At 41.0% G+C, this 18,628-nt stretch overlaps 1 long non-coding RNA gene across 1 annotated transcript; it reads right to left on the bottom strand.

Moving 5' to 3' along the window:
* Positions 1–540: 540 nt before the first annotated feature.
* Positions 541–17,707, bottom strand: LOC140134726 (uncharacterized). Its single transcript, XR_011856392.1, has 4 exons — positions 17,656–17,707; positions 14,190–14,335; positions 6,646–6,738; positions 541–619 (listed from the first exon to the last, which is right to left on the bottom strand). It is a non-coding gene; the product is annotated as an uncharacterized lncRNA (long non-coding RNA).
* Positions 17,708–18,628: the final 921 nt, after the last annotated feature.

Raw genomic sequence — 18,628 nt, 5'->3', positions numbered from 1 at the left:
AGGCACAACAAAGCTCTTATATCAAGTTGAAATATTAATAGTACATACAATCTTTGTCCAGAATAATCCGGACTCTCTTGTAATATGAAGGTTTGGGATTCATTGTGTTCGGTCCCTTACATCCAGCTGCTATCAGTCCTTGTTGGGAAGTAAAAATGTAACAAGAGATGACACCTTTCGGTTGGGTTTACAAAATTCTTTTTATGTTTTGTCTTGTAGATAAATGTGACTTGTTCTAATCAATTTTTACAGTTTCACTTTAAATGGATTTTCTTTTGTCTGACCGCTTTTTCTTTTTCAGCCAATTTTAATGATTTCACAGCAATTGCTTTACAGCCGTCTGCAGAGGACAGGCCGGGATTAAAAGTAAAGAAAACATTTAATTGACACCACTTTCCCCCCCACGAAAAAAACACGGAACTTGTAATTTATTTCTGAAATAATGAGGAGAGCTGAAGCCTCGGCGTTGTTACACCAGATTAGGAAAGCTTGTTACTTTTATGGGAAGTTTTCCGGACAGCGATAGAGTCATTTTACCTTTAAATGACCAAACTAATCAGGCACTTACCCGGTAATGACCACCTCATATTGCGTCCTGACGTCCGGAAATATGCAGGATCTGGGAAACAACGTAAATGTGAGAGATCATTAGAAAAGCATCAACAGTAGATAAAACAAAAAAAAAAAAAAAAAATGAGATATTTTTGTTAAGGAGATTATGTTCTCCATAAATTTAGGACCTGGCAGAGTAATGAGTCAGTCACAGAAGATTTGTCTGTTTGTCTGACTTCATGCTAATTTGCAGATACAAACAATGAAGGCTCGAGCCGCCGCGATCAATATCTTTTTATGATTTGCTAAATTTTGGCTCCTGTTATCGACAAAACTCTAAATAACAAATCACAGACAGATCCCGGAAGCTACTTTCAGAAAATTACCGGAGAACAAACTAGCAAAATGAGGCATAAGGAACGGACCTGGGAGCGCTGCTCTGAAGCCTCATTCATATAGAGGGTTTTCCCAAAAGGGGCACTAGTTCACCTATGGGAACATTTGTTCCAGAAGGATTCCATCTAATTTGGAAACCATAGTTTATCCTTGTTGATCAGATAACACTTCATTCTGGATCTAATTTCAGAGAAAGTGAACAAGTTGTATGCAGTAGTGGATTGTAACAAGGGTGCAATGGGTGGCAGCCTGGGGCCATGTCTTCAAGGGGTCCCATAGCCACCTACAAAATTTGATACTACCCTCTAGAGATGATAAAGTGAAGGGACCTTTAAGCCTGAAATCTCCCGAAATTTGTGCTGGCTTTCAACACACATGTATTTTAGAGTCTTTCCAGAACATTTGCAGGAACTACAGAACTGGAAACTGACTCCTTGTGGATGGTTCTGTTACTGTTTGTGTCAAACCACAAAAAAATTGACTTATGAGCAGCCCACATTTCTCATACAGACCGGGCCCCATGGGCGTCTTTATCCAGCCCTGGATGTCTGCAGGGACAAGTAATAGTTCACATTACTGCTAAAAAAAAGGAATTGAAGAAGCTTCAGCACAGAGCAAGAAGAAGCAAGAAGGCATCAATATTGGGACTTTAGTCAGGACTGGCACCGACCAGCTGATTCTTATATGGCATGGTTATAACTCAAAATTCATGGGGGCAATGCTATGAGGGGCTAAGGTGTCAGAATACTCCACACACATTAGTGATGAGTAAACGATTACTAAATGCAGCACTTCCTCCACAGTCCTACTGTTGTGGCACAGGCATCTATTAGGGAGCCGAATAAGACAACATTGTAGCTGTATATCCTTTAAAACAAAGCATTGGCCGTACGCTACCCATTCTTGTAGAGGTAGAGAATGAAGCTGTACTTGTATATACTAGTCTGATGATAAGTAGCAGGTCTCATGTGTTTACCACTACTGGGATGCACTTTGTAAAGTCACCATTAGGAATGGACATGCAACAATGTGAATTTCAGCCTGTGATATGGAAGGGGGCCCGGCTTTGCCCAATTCACACGGCACAGTAACACAGCTTGAGCACTACACAGAGAAGGTTGTTCTGGGTTGTGTAACTTCTGACATCAAAGGCATCCAGACTCCAGCTGACTGGTAGGGAGCCCAAGCGCTGTACCTTCACCCATCAATACGATGGGTTATCTATCTATCTATCTATCTATCTGAAAACCAATTTAAGAAGAATTTTTTCTATTTCAATTATTTCCAGAGATGATATACTATTAGACGGGGGTTAAATGAGCATTTCCAAAATGCGGCAGAATATTATAAAATATGAAAAAATAGATTTCCTTAAAGCTCTTCCTGATTTGGTTCTAGAGTTTCTAACATTTATAGAAGGGATTCAACTCAACCATTGACTATGTGACTGCTCAGCTAAGGGTGATGCCACATATTAGCGTTTTGATTCCGCGGCTGATCGCATATGTGTTTCTATGAAAACGCATGCGATCGGCAATCAGCGCCCGGTGTCTCGCATTTACACAATACAAGACACCAACAATGAAGATGTTGTGATCACTATCAATGAGAAAAGAAACAGACCCTACAGTGCTGTAACAAGTGTTTTAAATCTTTGAAAATGTTCAGAATACACATTTACCCTCTTTACATACATTGTATCCTTACTATCACCTCTTTGTTCTGGCTTAAAGGGGGAAAATCTTCTCATTATTTTTTAATATAACCACATTGAGAAGACCCCAGAGCTAGACATTTGTTAAAATTTTAGATGGATGTGCCCTTTAGATTTTAATATACGCAGCAAAGCATCATGGGATATTATATATGTAATAGGCATTGATCTTATAAAACCGGCAGCGAGCACCTACAAAGTCTTACCTGCCATTAGGGAGGTACATCAGGTGCTCTTAAATGTTAGATCTCTCTGAATTTTGCAAAAAAAAAAAAAAGGTCACCAGAGTCACATCGGCCCCATCATTTATCTCCAGCTAGCGATTGTTCTGCAAGTGCCACACAGGGATTAAAGCCATGACTAAATATCCACATTCTACATACGACACCCTCATTATTTCTATACTAATGGGTTTATATGTGGCCCTGACACCTCCAGCTCCTATCATAGCACAACAAAGTGAAACCCATTTACTGTGCACATAGAATGTAATGTGCAATGACTGCTGCAGCAGCTAAGATGCTTCTCTTCACATTTTTGCCTCCAAAATCCGACCCCCTACTGTTTACAGACACATAACAGAAGGCACAATAGGGACGATGCAGGAACTTAGTTTCTGAAATCCACCAATGGGTCAGAGTTCAGTCTCTCTCTTCTTTCTCCTGCTTCTCCTAACAATGTAGTATACAGAGGACACATACAATGGATGAAAGCAAAGTGCCATGCTACCACAAGCTCCTGCTCAATGCCAGGGGATAGGAGCAGCAGAGATATTGACTGCAAGAAAGACCACTAGGGATGGAGAGACTCGCTGACATACAGAAGGGTAAAGCAACTTCCCTGACCCCGGCCTGTTGCTTGCACTCTTGGTTTTGTGACAAAGAAGACGCAAATAAAGTGTCTCTACAGCAGGTAATGAAACTGCAGATCCTACACATAGATGTTATATAGACTATATATCATGTATACTCCAGTGACTGCACCAGCAAGATAGTGAGATTGCTGTATAATACCATAATAATGGATTACAATACAGGACGTAACTCAGGATCAGTACAGGATAAGTAATTACACAGTGACTGCACCAGCAGCAGAACAGTGAGTGCAGCTCTGGAGTATAATACAGGATGTAACTCACGATCAGTACAGGATAAGTAATGTCATGTATGTACACAGTGACTGCACCACCAGCAGAATAGTGAGTGCAGCTCTGGAGTATAATACAGGATGTAACTGAGGATCAGTACAGGATAAGTAATTTCATGTATGTACACAGTGACTGCACCAGCAGCAGAATAGTGAGTGCAGCTCTGGGGTATAATACAGGATGTAACTCAGGATCAGTACAGGATAAGTAATGTCATGTATGTACACAGTGACTGCACCAGCAGCAGAATAGTGAGTGCAGCTCTGGAGTATAATACAGGATGTAACTCAAGATCAGTACAGGATAAGTAATGACATGTATGTACACAGTGACTGCACCAGCAGCAGAATAGTGAGTGCAGCTCTGGGGTATAATACAGGATGTAACTCAGGATCAGTACAGGATAAGTAATGTCATGTATGTACACAGTGACTGCACCAGCAGAATAGTGAGTACAGCTCTGGGGTATAATACAGGATGTAACTCGGGATCAGTACAGGATAAGTAATGTCATGTATGTACACAGTGACTGCACCAGCAGCAGAATAGTGAGTGCAGCTCTGGAATATAATACAGGATGTAGCTCAGGATCAGTACAGGATAAGTAATGTCATGTATGTACACAGTGACTGCACCAGCAGAATAGTGAGTACAGCTCTGGAGCATAATACAGGATGTAACTCGGGATCAGTACAGGATAAGTAATGTCATGTATGTACACAGTGACTGCACCAGAAGCAGAATAGTGAGTGCAGCTCTGGAATATAATACAGGATGTAACTCGGGATCAGTACAGGATAAGTAATGTCATGTATGTACACGGTGACTGCACCAGCAGCAGAATAGTGAGTGCAGCTCTGGAATATAATACAGGATGTAACTCGGGATCAGTACAGGATAAGTAATGTCATGTATGTACACAGTGACTGCACCAGCAGCAGAATAGTGAGTGCAGCTCTGGGGTATAATACAGGATGTAACTCAGGATCAGTACAGGATAAGTCATGTCATGTATGTACACAGTGACTGCACCAGCAGCAGAATAGTGAGTGCAGCTCTGGAATATAATACAGGATGTAACTCGGGATCAGTACAGGATAAGTAATGTCATGTATGTACACAGTGACTGCACCAGCAGCAGAATAGTGAGTGCAGCTCTGGAGTGTAATACAGGATGTAACTCAGGATCAGTACAGGATAAGTAATGTCATGTATGTACACAGTGACTGCACCAGCAGCAGAATAGTGAGTGCAGCTCTGGAGTGTAATACAGGATGTAACTCAGGATCAGTACAGGATAAGTAATGTCATGTATGTACACAGTGACTGCACCAGCAGAATAGTGAGTACAGCTCTGGGGTATAATACAGGATGTAACTCGGGATCAGTACAGGATAAGTAATGTCATGTATGTACACAGTGACTGCACCAGCAGCAGAATAGTGAGTGCAGCTCTGGAATATAATACAGGATGTAACTCGGGATCAGTACAGGATAAGTAATGTCATGTATGTACACAGTGACTGCACCAGCAGCAGAATAGTGAGTGCAGCTCTGGGGTATAATACAGGATGTAACTCAGGATCAGTACAGGATAAGTAATGTCATGTATGTACACAGTGACTGCACCAGCAGCAGAATAGTGAGTGCAGCTCTGGAGTATAATACAGGATGTAACTCAGGATCAGTACAGGATAAGTAATGTCATGTATGTACACAGTGACTGCACCAGCAGAATAGTGAGTACAGCTCTGGGGTATAATACAGGATGTAACTCGGGATCAGTACAGGATAAGTAATGTCATGTATGTACACAGTGACTGCACCAGCAGCAGAATAGTGAGTGCAGCTCTGGAATATAATACAGGATGTAGCTCAGGATCAGTACAGGATAAGTAATGTCATGTATGTACACAGTGACTGCACCAGCAGAATAGTGAGTACAGCTCTGGAGCATAATACAGGATGTAACTCGGGATCAGTACAGGATAAGTAATGTCATGTATGTACACAGTGACTGCACCAGAAGCAGAATAGTGAGTGCAGCTCTGGAATATAATACAGGATGTAACTCGGGATCAGTACAGGATAAGTAATGTCATGTATGTACACGGTGACTGCACCAGCAGCAGAATAGTGAGTGCAGCTCTGGAATATAATACAGGATGTAACTCGGGATCAGTACAGGATAAGTAATGTCATGTATGTACACAGTGACTGCACCAGCAGCAGAATAGTGAGTGCAGCTCTGGGGTATAATACAGGATGTAACTCAGGATCAGTCATGTCATGTATGTACACAGTGACTGCACCAGCAGCAGAATAGTGAGTGCAGCTCTGGAATATAATACAGGATGTAACTCGGGATCAGTACAGGATAAGTAATGTCATGTATGTACACAGTGACTGCACCAGCAGCAGAATAGTGAGTGCAGCTCTGGAGTGTAATACAAGATGTAACTCAGGATCAGTACAGGATAAGTAATGTCATGTATGTACACAGTGACTGCACCAGCAGCAGAATAGTGAGTGCAGCTCTGGAGTGTAATACAGGATGTAACTCAGGATCTGTAGAGCATTAATGCAACATAGGAGCACATTGACTCCATTATTACAACACTGAGTGCAGCTCTGGAGTATCATACGCAATTCAACAAATTCCAGATGAATGAAAATCAATATATTAGGTATAGAAGTGTATATTATGTTATGTAACTATACAGGAGAATATAGATGTAATCCTCTGTATAGAAAGAACTACAGACTATTTATACACTATGGAGACAGTAGACTATATGCCTTAGAGAGATGTGAGGTACGGGGTGCATTATTTTACCTGGCAGTCAGGATTGAAGCGATACCCTCCTCTCTATTTTTAGCTTCCATCTGTCTGGATTTTGGAGTTCCACCTGCATTTTCTCGCTCCGTTCTGCTGGCAATAATCCAAAGAGCCGGTAAGATTGCACCTTAGCTAAATTAAGTATGCAGCCAGCTCTGTATTACATATCAAAACCGAATGATACAGCTCATAAAAAGCAAAGTGGTAGCAACCAACTCAGCCTTAATGTTATATAAAATGTAAAATAGAAAGTTAAGCCCCTGCCCTAAGGGTGAAACTTATCTAATGTTTGTTTTACTCAGTCTAGTGATTTTCATTCCTGGTCTATTAGTGCAGCGCTATGATCAGTGACTCCACATTGTCTGCAATGTTTAGTGGAGGCTGTGGTAGTCTGTATTTTCCCCCTCCATGCTTTAAACTGCTACTTTGCAATCTGCAAAGAGTTTGTATGTTCTCTCCGTGTTTGCGTGGGTTTCCTCCGGGTCCTCCGGTTTCCTCCCACACTCCAAAACATACTGGTAGGTTGTTTAGATTGTGAGCCCCATGGGTACAGGGACTGATTTGACAAGCTCTGCGCAGCGCTGCGTAATCTGTGTGCACTATATAAATAAAGAATTATTATTGTAATCAGGTGATGTCATTGTAACACTGAAAACATTGTAACATTCCTTTCAAAGGGGTCTCCAAGTTACACCTCCCTAGCAAACAGTCTCAGATTCCATAGCAAGATGTGTCTTCAATCCCAGATTTCTATTTTCCCAGAGTTAACGTTTCTTTCTAATCCCAGAGTTAACGTTATCGATTGGGGTCTCAGTGATGTGACATCCACGGGGGGTTCGATGTACCCACGTTAGATCCCATATTGCTCCCCGAGATAAGTGGACGGCCAAGATGGTCGCGGATTGCTGGGGTGCCTCGTTCATCTATATGGAGCTGACAGAGATTGGAGATGACAGACCCCCGTTCTCGTGATCTGTGGGGCTCTTATCACTAAGACCCCCAACAATCAGCAACTAATGCCCTATCCTATGGATAAGGGCTAACTTGTTTAATGGGAAAACCCCCTTTAATTGAGGGGTATCTAAAGTGACCCTTCTCCTGCAGCCTCTAAACTTGGCTAATCTCAGGTAAAATATGACTGTTCTCTGCTTATTTTCACATGGCTTTGGAGATTTTTTTTTTTATATAGAAAAATGGGTGACATTTCACATAATAGAGAGAATTCTAGAAATAATATTTCATACCTTACCTAAGGGGCTAATATCATGACAGAACCTGCCCTGCCGAGATCGGCATCACCACAGTGAACCTGGTGACATCCCTATTAATTATGGATTTGGAGTGTCTCAAAGTAAACAAATTACCTATGAAATGCACACAGATCCTCCTCGTCACCTTGTCAGTTTGTGTTTTTTTCTCCTGCAAGCAGATTTAACACGAAATATGTCTAATGCGTTCATTATGTCAATACGGATCCAGATTCCACGTAACAATCAACAAGTTGTGATCTTCTGCAGGCGCAGAGCATCCTGTTTACAAAGAATTCAATCTGCAGCACTGACAAATATTGATTCAGAGGTTTTGTGGCGTACGCTTTGTAATACATTGTATAAACTGCAATAATAAGCAGCCACTGGCCAAATAATCATGTAATCAGGCAGGGAGCTGAAGTAGAAAGGTCTACAAACCGGGACCCTAAAATGGTTTGCAGACACTTAACCCCTAGGCGCACCAGGACGTTATAGTACGTCCCCGGGGCTAGATGCTTAGCGCACGGGGACGTTCTATAACGTCCTGCTTCTGGCACCGGCTCGCGAACGGAGCCGGCACCAGAAGCAGCGGCTGTCAGCTGTCTAGTACAGCTGACAGCCTGCGCTAACACCCGCGATCGGAGCCGGCTCCGATCGCGGGTGTTAACCCCTTACACGCCGCGGTCAAGCATGACCGCGGCGTGTAAGGGTGTCTGCGCCGTGAATCGGATCCCCCGTGCCGCTTACCGGGGGATCCGATCCACTTCTGGGCAGCTCCGAGGACTGGCATGTGCCTCGGAGCTGCCCGGTTGCCATGGCAGCCAGACCCCTTCCGGGTCTGACTGTAAACTGTCTGAGCATGCGCAAGCATGCTTAGACAGTTTACACTGCTCTACAATAAAATAGTATTGTAGAGCAGTGTATTGAACTTAAACCAGTGATCAGAGCATCACTGGTTTAAGTTCAAGTATGTATAAGTAAAAAAAAGTAAAAAACACTAAAGTTATCACATTACAATAAATAAAAAATAAATACATTAAAATATAAGCCCCTAAAATGTCACTTTCCTATAAAAACACTTAATAAAGTATAAAAAACACAAAAACACAAAAAAACCCCGCATATTTGGTATTGCCGCGTCCGTAACAATCTGTATAATAAAACCGAATCGTTACTGGACCCGCACGGTAAACGCCGTAGAAAAAAAAATGCAAAAACGTTCCGAAAAAAGATAATTTTTAATTAATACCCTATAAAAAATGCTCTAAAAAGTGATTTAAAAAATGTTATGCACTCCAAAATAAGCCCACTAAAAAGAACAACTCTTCTCGCAAAAAATAAGCCCCTAACTAGATTTGTCAGCCGAAAAATAAAAAAGTTATGCATATGAAAAGATGGTGATGCTAAAATGAACAAGATTTTCTCCAAATTGGTTTTTATTCAGTACAATTGAATAAAATACACAAAACCCCCACATATTTGGTATCCCTGCGTCCGTAATAATCTGAATAATAAAACAGAATCATTATTAGATTCGCCAAGTGAACCCCGTTAAAAAACCCCCAAAAAAAGCTCCAAAAAAAAGACAATTTTCAATTAATACCCTATAAAAAATGCTCTAAAAATTAATTTAAAAAATGTTATGCAATCTAAAATAAGACCACTAAAAAGAACCATCCTTCTCGCAAAAAATAAGCCCTTAAACAGATTTGTGAGGCGAAAAATAAAAAAGTTATGCATATGAAAGTCGGTGATGCTAAAATTAACAACATTTTTGCCAAATTACTTTTTATTCAGTAAAAATGGGAAAAAATAAAAAATCTATATAAATGAGGTCTTTTCGTAATCGTGGCGACCCATAGAATAAAAATAATATACTATTTTTATGGTATGGTAAACGGCCCAAAAAAAACAAACAAAAATCTTCCTAAAAAGTGATGATTTTCATTTCCTCCACCAACAAAGAGTTAATAAAATCTCACCAATTAGCCTATAGATTCCCCGAAATTACGTACCAGAAAAGTGCATCTCATGTGGCAAAAGAAATAAGCCCCTATAGGTCCACATTAAAAAAAGAAAAAAATTTTAGCCTGTACAATGTGACATAGCAAATCTGATCTGCATGGCGCCTCCTTCCCTTCTATGCCCGGCCGTGCGCCCATACAGCAGGTTACCACCACATATGGGGTATCCGTGTACTCGGGAGAGATTGGGTAACAAACTTTGTGGAGCCTTTTTTAATTTAATCCATTGTAAATGTTTAATTTTCCACCCAAAATGAGTGTATTGTGAAAAAATATTACAATTTGCAGACTGCACCTCCATTTTGTTTTAACCCCTATAAAACACCTAAAGGGTTAACAAACTTCTTAAAAGTGGTTGTTCATACATTGAGTGGTGTAGTTTCCACAATGGGGTAATTTATGAGTCTCGCTATTATTTAGGCCTCTCGGTGTCAATTAGAAGTTGAGCAGGTCCATCTAAGTACGGGTTTTGGTGATTTTACAAAAAATGTGAAAAATGATACCTAAATTCTGAGCCTCATAACATTCTAGTAAAATATGTGGAATCTTAAAAAACCATGCCAACACGAAGCAGACATTTGGGAAATGTAAGTTATGAATTTATTTGGGTGCTATGACTATCTGCATCAAAAGTAGAGAATTTAGAATGTTGAAAATAAAGAATTTTTCCAAATTTTTGCCAAATTTTGTTTTTTTTCATAACTAAACGCAAAAGATTTCATCCAAATTTTTAAACTAATTTGAAGTACAATGTGTCACGAGAAAACAATCTCAAAATCCCCTGGATATCTTATAGCGTTCCAAAGCTATAACCACTTATAGTGACACAGGTCAGATTTGAAAAATGGGACCGCGTCCTTAAGGCCAAAAGAGGCTGCGTCCCGTAGGGGTTAAAGGGGACCTATCACACTGATGGAAACCTGATCAATGACATTTCAAATAGAGTTTAGTTTGGAATCACCGTCACTAGGGTGCCTGCAGCACCCTGTGGGTCCCTAATCAAGTTACTGCTCATTGCTTTAATAGACCAGGACTTGCCAGAGTTATTGAAGGACACATGCAGAGAGCAGGACCCAGGTTGCCTGGTGGGCAACAGTAATCAGCGATGAATCTCCCCCGTTGTTTTAGAGCCACGCCAGCTAGGGGGTTAATCCCACTGGTCTCTGTAGTATGCTATGGGGCTCATTACCTAAAGGGCAGTAGGTTGTAGAATGTTGCGACCCTTGGCTTGATTGTAATCTGTGGCTACTAGAATCTCATCATTCCCATCATACAGACTGCCTCATTTATTTTACAGAGAGACAATGTGGGACATTTATTAGCAATTCAATAGGCAAAATAGCAGATTTTGTTTTATCTGGCGATTCTTTTTTTCCGACTAGTTTTATGGTGCAAAAATAGAGCCGCTAAAAACAAGTCTAGGGTTTTCTATTTCACCTTCATGAATGTGGAGACATTTCTTAAACTTTTGGTTCCTGCGCCAAATCATTAATCCCTTGCACCACAAATCACCCTGAAAATCATAGTACACTTCCAGCGCCACCCTGTCTCCCAATGCAGCTGGATTGAAATCTCTGGTTATAACTGTGTCTGCATGGAAAAGCAAGTAAGCATTAAATGTGGAGCTGTAATGTCATTGTCTCGACTAGTTCACATCTAATATTAATGTCAAAGGACTGCAGCGAATCAGTATAAGCATTATGTATAAACATATATACACTGGGTAAAATAAGTATTCACCATGTCAACTTTCTTCTAATACCTTTATTTCTAAACGTGCTATTGGCAGGAAATTGTCACCAGATGTTAATAAGATGTGCTCCTGTAGAGCTCCTCCCACTGATGTCACCAGGCTGTGAGCTCTGTGAAGGAGCAGGAGGGAGGAGCTGTACAGGAGCACAAAGGTGGGGGCTAAGCTCTGAGGAGTGAGTAACACAAACAAGTCACGTGTTGTTTTTTTAAATGCATCCAAACCAAAGCCCAACCCCCTAGGACTACACAGAGGATTCTGTCAGGATGCAAGGTAAGTTATAACACACAATTATATTGTAATGCAAATGCTTAGAGAAGGCAGAAAGGCAGATGTGCACTGCTGCTGTAATGGGCTTCTGTAACCTGTCTTTAGCGAAAATGATGTCCCTGGTGACAGGTTCCCTTTGAGTTCTTTTATGGTGTGATTTCTTTGCCAGTGTTTGGATTGGGTTTGTTTTACACCGGAGTGTAGATTTCATGTCAATAGCACCTCCAAAAATATTATATTTACCTCCAAAATATATATTTACTCAGAAACTTGGGGGGGGGGCATTTCTTAATTTGGGCGCAGGGAATGTGCTATAATTTTCAGTGGGGTGTACCTTTTTGGCGCAAGGGATGGCATGGACAATTAGGTTTAGAACTATCTCACCATTCATGAAGGTGAAATACAGCTCCCTAGACCAGATAGGCCAGAAAAGTGTTGGATTCAAAAGCATCACCACAATTTTGCGCCCCAAAAAAAGAATGTTGTGAGTGTCGGGAAAGCACCAATATTGTGCCTTCGCCTCATCACAAAGAGGCACAGCAAGGGAAAGGAAAAAATTTACGCCAGTTTTCTGTTTGTAAGTTGATAATAAATGCCCCCCTTGGTGTTCAATACTATTTGCACTGTATGAAGCTGAGCTGGTAGGGAGTGGTAGGGATTACAGTTTCTCTATACAGTATCTTGCCGTGCACGTAGCCAAGATAACTCTGTATCGTTTTGCATATTTGGAAACAATGCCTTTAGCTGCAATGTTGGCCGCTGACCATTATGACTGTAGACAGTCCCCTTGGAAGGGGGAGGCAGCAGCACAGATACTCAGGCCGGTAATGTATTGGATAGCCATAGTCATTGATACAGTAATAATCACACGATGAATACGGCTCCCCGCATCAGTCAGCCAGGACAGGACGTGAGAACGGTATTTAGCAGAGCTATGAGGAAAAGAGGGCTTTGATTTTCAGATCTTATCATCCAAACAGACAGATAAATTATGTAAATCATTTTGTTTTAATCTCGGCTCCACACAACTGGGATATCATTTAAAACACATTAGGAACCGAGAGGAAAAAAAAAACAGACTTGTATTTAATTAGGCAAGAAAATGAATAGAGAGCAAATGAATAACAGGGACGAAGCTGCTGCTCTGGCTGTTTCTGGATGCATGCGAGCCGCTGCGGCTTGTTAGATAGGAAATTGACATCCAGGGAAGCCGCCGTTTAACCCTTACCAGCTCCAGAATAGGTAGGCGCTGTGCTGCCCTACATATAATTAGCACCGAAGGATGGGAAAGCATGTGATGGTGGGGATCAGGCTCACAGCAAGACCCACATGCCACCCTCTGTCTCTACACATTTACTAGCTTTAAAATAATATACGGTAACTTTTTATTAATCATTTAAGGCCTATCAGTAAATGTGAGCAGCTAATGTGTAATATCCAGAATACTAAATCATAGCTGATGGTTTGTATCCACTCTAGACGATCATTTGTGAGCAATGCAGAACATACTTCTAGACTGATACATTGTAGCAAACCCCATTTGTACTGCTCATGTGTTCAGCCCACAGAGGTCTCTCTTCTCTACATATACCTGTAGCAGATCTATCCCCAGCTATGAGATGTATTAAAGGGAACCTGTCAGCTCCTGGATTACATTTACAAATTGTCGTAAATGTGAGAATTGTCCTACATTTTAACCTTGTCTGAATGGGTTTTTACATGACATACGCAGTTCAGTAGTCACATGTACAGGCAGCCGTACAAGATAGATACTGAAGGTTTGTTCTTAAGTTGAATTTGTATGTAAGTTGAAACTGTTTATTATATAATTATAGTTCCAGACAAGAATTTTTTTGCCCCAGTGACAATTAGAGTTTCAAAATTTTTTTCTGTAATGGGACCTAGGATTATCAATAAAGCTTCATTACAGACACCTTACAGCTGATCATTGCAGTCTGGGACTAAAATAAAGCATCCAGAGAGCTTCACCAGAGCTCACAGTGGGCAGAGGGGTCCATCTGTAACTAGGGGTCGACTGTAAGTCGGGTGTTCTTAAGTAGGGGACCGCCTGTATTGACTACTGGTTTTCGGTCACCAGCCTGAGCTCTGTACTGATTTTTAGTAATGTAAGCAGAAATGATGCTATTCATTGACAGCAAGTAGATAATTTAAAAATAGCAAGAAAATTAAAAACAAACTGAATTTATTAAGTAGCAAAATGGTACTGATTGATGAAGCTTTACTTACATCCTCCTAATCTTGGCCGTATCACAGATCACAGCCATCCCCGCTCCTCGCTGACGTATTGATCCACAGTAAACTTTCTAATTTCAGGATGAATAAAATGGATACGTTTCATTTCCTAAATCCTTCCCCTTGTGACTGAAGATAGTCTATAGAAATACAAACACTCCTGTCATCACAAGGCAGAGGAATTACCAGCAAACATCAAAGGAGGAATATAGAAGTACTTGTATGTATGGAGCGGCAGAGTCAGCACAGAGGGTATTAATCAGATTACAGCGCTCCATACTCTACCTGAGCCACTCTCAGCAGTCACTTACTCCTAGAAATACATGCAAATAATAACCAGATAAATCTCCTACACAGGAGGACATTGTAAACCTTCACACAACAACATGAAGGATCAACTCCAGGGTCTGCACCGACAGAGCTGACAATCTAATGATATATGCTACCTCATCTCCAAATCTTCTTTTCGGAGTCACATATTGCAGAACTAAATTTGTACAGGCAGTCCCCGGGTTACATACAAGATAGGGACTGTAGGTTTGTTCTTAAGTTGAATTTGTATGTAAGTCGAAACTGTATATTTTATAATTGTAGTTCCCGACATTTTTTTTTTTTTTGTCCCAGTGACAATTGGAGTTTCAAATTTTTTTGCTGTAATAGGACCAAGAATTATCAATAAAGCTTCATTGCAGACAATTTTAAGCTGATTATTGCAATCTGGGACTATTTTAAAGCATCCAGAGAGCTTCACCAGAGGTCACAGTGGGCAGAGGGGTCCGTCTGTAACTATGGGTTGTCTGTAAGTCGGGTGTCCTTAAGTAGGGGACCGCCTGTATTGCAACATTTTTGTCACTAAATATTAAAACATGTGCATTGTTCTTGTATCATGAATGTGGAGGTTTTGATACATTTTTTGACTGCATGGTATAAAAAAAAATCACATAAATGCACTCTGGAGACCACCAGAAAAACCCTACCGTGCCATGCTGCACTGCAAGAGAAGCTACAGGCAATGCATATTAAAATAGCTGAATTCTAATTAATTAATGTAATTTAAAAATTACATATTTTTGCCACCACTAAATTGAGACGTAGTGTGGATTTTCGTCAGCAACACGTTAGTTTTCTGCAGGGGAGTCTATATGGTTTTTATCAGATCAGTAAAAGACTACATCACTAGTTTCCATGGAGTTTCGCTGTAGCAGGAGCGCGGCAGTGGATGGATGGGAGCACCGGCCTCTGGAAACAAAAAGAGTTCTGGCAGTAACGGAGTATATACACAGAGTATAAGCTCTCATAAATCCCCCCCCAACGGCTGTGTATTAAAATGTTTTTATTCCAAAGTCCAAAGTCAAGAAAAAACATGGTATTTGCCGTTTCTTTGATCCAATGGAGCCTGGCGGAGAGTAATGCCAGCTTAGGTGAGGCTGACACTAAACTACTGATCATCATGCTACAAGCAGTGAAAGCATCATTCTAAAGTGAGTCATGAGTCTGTATGGGTGAGACAATGGGTAACAATTACTAAGGGTCCCAACGCCGAATTTGAGTCGGGTTTCGCAATTATTTCCATTTTGTGCTTAATTGCGTCAGGGATTTTGGCGCACGAGATCGGATTGTGTGGCATCAGCGCCGGCTTGCATGCAACACAAATCGGGGGGCGTGGACGTCGGACAACCTGGCTGATTCTGACAAACTGTGGAATTTAAAAAGCAAATTGTGTCGCAAGAGCAGCACTTACATGCACCGGGAAGAAGAAGGTGAACTCCGGCGGACCTCAGCGGGGAAGCGACACATTCAGGAAATTGACGCACGATCTTAGTGAATCGTGGCAGAGCCGAATCCACATCGAACAACGCACGGCGGGGAACGCGGCGGGATGGGTAAGTAAAGGTGCCCCAATGTGTAGGAGTTTCTCCCAGTTCTTAATGGCTCTGGGATACAATGCAGGCTTGGCCAGTCCCTTTAGGGTGGTGGACCACGTTAGCGTTTTGAACCCATTTTTAGGCCATTTTGAAGCAGTGGTTAAAAAATGCATGCGTCTTAAAAACGCATCCGTTTCTGAAAATGCGTGCGTTTTTTGAAAACGCATCGATTTTTTGACCGTTTTTAAGCAGTCCGTTAAAACAAATGCATCCGTTTCTTGAAAATGAATACGTTTTCAAAAAACTGATGCGTTTTTTTAATGGACTGCTTGAAAGTGGGCTAAAAACAGATTCAAAATGGTGTGCCACCACCCTTAGGCCTCCATGGCCAATTCAGAGTAAGAACTGAAGAGGTAAGGATTAACAGAAGACCCTTGACCTCAAGAAGACCCCACTATTTGTCCCCAATGTAGCTTGATGATAGAGGTGATGATGAAGGTGAAGATTGAGTAATCCATGTATTTAGTGCCCATTAGGACCCTCCAGCTCACCAAGGCCCAGAAGTTGCCCAAACAAATTTAAGCATGGCAGAGCATGACTTTCTTAAAATCACTAAAAGGGGCCTCCTGGAAAAGATGTAGGAATCTAGGCAGTACGTCCATCTTCAGGACATTTATTCCTCCCAACCAAGACAGATCTGGAGCTAAAGGTGGTCCTACAGGCTCCTGTCTCAAAGAGGAACAAATTTAGAGCATATAAATAAAACTGGTCTGATGGGATCTGAAGTATTTTTTCTGGCGTGTGGTTATTTTTATATAGTACTGCCATGTTCACACGAGGCTCTGAATTGCATTTTTAAATGCAAGTCAAACAGAACAGGGAGCATGTAAATGACACTCTGCATACTAAGGATAAACAATCCGCAGGAGGACAATTTACGTAGCGGGTGATAACATTTGTTAAAATCACATTGACATCTCTAGCATTGTAACAGGCTGTGGTATTATTTGCCTCCAAATTTGGATGATCGCAGAGGACTCACTTGCAGGTGCAGAGGGGTCACAGTAGTCCCTCATAAACCAGGTAAGTGTCTCCTGTGCTGTGGGTGAGAGTTTAGTGTCAATAGCCGAAAATACCTTTAAAATCTCTGCTGGCTCTGCCCCCCCCCCCCCCCTCCTCGTAGATGGTAATACCGTAGTACACTGACAAGGTATAAGGATCTGCACTGACACACTGTAACAACTTTTCACACCACTACCTGCCCCTCACAGAGTTAAATAAATATATAGTTATACCCCTGGCCCCAATAACTGCCCCTCATACAGTTATACCCCTAGCCCCAATAACTGCCCCTCATACAGTTATACCCCTAGCCCCAATAACTGCCCCTCATACAGTTATACCCCTAGCCCCAATAACTGCCCCTCATACAGTTATACCCCTAGCCCCAATAACTGCCCCTCATACAGTTATACCCCTAGCCCCAATAACTGTTCCTCATAGTTTCACCTCTCACCCCAGTACCTTCCCATTTTACTGTTACACCCCTCACCTAATAATTGCCTCTTATGCAGTCACACCCCTCACCCCCGTACCTGCCCCTCATACAGTGGAAGAAGAGTCCCTGTTCCTCAGGTTTTCCCCGCATTACCCATCATGCACTGCTCCCCTCTGAGGACGGTTCCCGCCTTTCCTGATCTGACAGGAGATGAGGAGCTGAGGCTGCACAGCACAGCACCGAGTATGTGTCCTGTATCTCCTCACCATATACACAGCGCTGTGTACTGCCTGATACTCTCCACCCCAGGAGTGCTGACATTATATGTTATCTATCCTTATATCTAGCTATATCTCATCTATATCTTACAACTACCTCACATCTTTATATCTACCTCTTCTATCCATCTCTCACATCCATCCATCTATCTTTTCATCTTTTATCCATCTCTTATCAATCTATCCCATTTCTGCTTTCGATCTAATGTATGTCCTCCTATTTCTAGGTATCTGTCTATATCTATATCTATTTATCTATCTTATATTTATACATCTACCTATCTATCTATCTCATATCTATCTATCTATCTATCTATCTATCTATCTATCTCATATCTATCTATCTATTTATCTCATATCTATCTATATATCTCTCTATCTCATATCTATCTATCTATCTATCTCATATCTATCTATCTATCCATCTATATCTCATATCTATCACTCTATCTATTATCTATCTATCTATCTCATATCTATCTATTTATCTCATATCTATCTATCTATCTATCTCATATCTATCTATTTATCTCCTAACTATCTATCTCATATCTATCTCATATCTATCTATCTATCTATCTCATATTTATCTATCTACCTATCTAATATCTATCACCTATCTATCTCATATCTATCTATCTATCTCTATCTATCTCATATCTATCTATCTCATATCTATCTATTTATCTCCTATCTATCTATCTATCTCATATCTATCTATCTCATATCTATCTATTTATCTCCTATCTATCTATCTATATTACGAAGAAATGTGCAGCACTCCAATTTCGT

The sequence above is a fragment of the Engystomops pustulosus genome, chromosome 6 (assembly GCF_040894005.1).
Source record: "Engystomops pustulosus chromosome 6, aEngPut4.maternal, whole genome shotgun sequence".
Lineage (NCBI taxonomy): Eukaryota > Metazoa > Chordata > Amphibia > Anura > Leptodactylidae > Engystomops > Engystomops pustulosus.
Note: the sequence above shows the minus strand (reverse complement) of the source record. Positions and strands in the feature narration are given on the sequence as shown.